Source organism: Trachymyrmex cornetzi, unplaced genomic scaffold, assembly GCF_001594075.2.
Source record: "Trachymyrmex cornetzi isolate Tcor2-1 unplaced genomic scaffold, Tcor1.1 scaffold304, whole genome shotgun sequence".
Taxonomy (NCBI): domain Eukaryota; kingdom Metazoa; phylum Arthropoda; class Insecta; order Hymenoptera; family Formicidae; genus Trachymyrmex; species Trachymyrmex cornetzi.
The window spans coordinates 46,254-47,983 of record NW_017297736.1 but is presented as its reverse complement, the minus strand read 5'-3'; the positions used below and the strand labels follow the sequence as shown (position 1 = coordinate 47,983).

General features: G+C 46.1%; 1 protein-coding gene across 1 annotated transcript in view; it reads left to right on the top strand.

Annotated features, from left to right (window-relative positions):
* LOC108762530 (uncharacterized) overlaps window positions 1–1,730 on the top strand; it is a 35,293-nt gene that overhangs the window by 826 nt on the left and 32,737 nt on the right. The window lies entirely within an intron of this gene.

Genomic DNA, 1,730 nt, shown 5'->3' with positions numbered 1-1,730 from the left:
TTTTACCTCCCCTTTCTCCCTATTGAAAGCAAGAGTCTCCCGAAAATTCTCGTAAAAGTCCTCGTCATAAATAATAAGAAAAATGCTTTCACACTAAGACGTCAACACGTTGGAGACATCGAACCGCTGCAGCAAAAAAATGGCCTGCAAGACAAAAGCTGTGTGCTATTCATGTTTGCTGACCGTACCTTCCCCCTCTCCCCCCGTAACGCACAAAATTCTCGGCCCCATTTTTCCTCGGTCTTTACCATCCGTCATTTTACAGTGGTATTCTTCTCTGCCGACACCCCCACCCTCTCCAATCGTCGCACGGGCAGCTATGGACCGAGCCAATCAGCGTGTGGGCAGCTATGGGCCGAGCCAATCAAAACGCGACATTTAATTCCCTCGTAGCCCACCCTCACGTCACTGACCAATCAGAGCGCACCATTTTCCCTGACAGTCCCGTCTAGGCCACCCCCACCTGGCGCCGGAGGTCGAGTGGAGGGGGTTTGTTTTGACGGCCCATAGCTGCCCACTTACTACTCATGCCGCTCAACATGCTGTTGGGCTTTTGCGAAGATTACAAACGCGTAGTCGTCAACGCTCGCCACGAATTGATTTTGATACGACCGCGCAACGATTACAATTGCTTGGTGGGAAATCCTGCGACGGAGCCTGAGATTGAATTATTCAAAGTTCAGTGGCGGATGCCTCATGTAGCATTAAACGAGATCAATAAATTATCAATGCTGCGAGCGTTGGAAAGCGGTCGTTATCTGAGTATAAGTTTTCGCTCGTGGGATCTGTATGAGTATCCTTTGTTGCAGAATACGACCAAGCATTCATGGGCTGTCAAAACGGCGACTCAGCTTGAGAAGCCGCGATACGTTATCTTTGCTCTACAGACCGGCCGAAAGAATGTCATGTCACAAGATGTCAGCGTGTTCGACGATTGTAATTTGAGTAATGTGAAAGTATATCTAAATTCAGATTTTTATCCGTATGGTGACTTAAATCTGGATTTTGGTAAAAAGGGGTACGCTGTCCTGTTTGACATGTATGCGCGTTTTCGTAAAGCATATTATGGAATCGATAGCTTCGAGTACGCTGCTCAACGTACTATCGTTTATCGAGAAAGGACCTTTTGCAGTCATTGATTTGCTCGCGACAAAACGAATACGCATAGAATTTGACTGCAAGGAGAATGTGCCCGCCAATACTACCGCCTATTGTCTCATCATACACGATCGTGTAATCGAATACTGTCCGTTGTCCAACGTAGTGCGCAAAATCATGTAAATTGCAACGTCAGCAAGTATCCCGAATATAAAAGAATGGAAAACCAGGGTGAGGTGCAGTCTCGAAAAATTGCTCGTCATGGTCATACCAACGTTTGTGGATCTACAAGGATTCATCGTTAACAAGAAATTTATCGTGAAGGAAGTAGCGGTGCTGAGAGGGGGAACCATTCTCACACACTATATTTTTTCACATCCTATGCCATGGCATTTTCTGACGAGATTCGACAAATCTTGCACTTCCTGGTTGAGTACTTATCACCATGGATTGCGGTGGGATGATGGGATGGTCCCTTACAGCATGGTGAGACGTTTAATTATGGAAGCTGTATTAGAACAGGATGAAGCTGTCGTATATGTCAAGGGACACGAAAAACGAGGATGGCTAGCTGATATGCTCGACACTGATGATATCATCGTCGAAACTCTGGATGCGCATTATAAAGATGT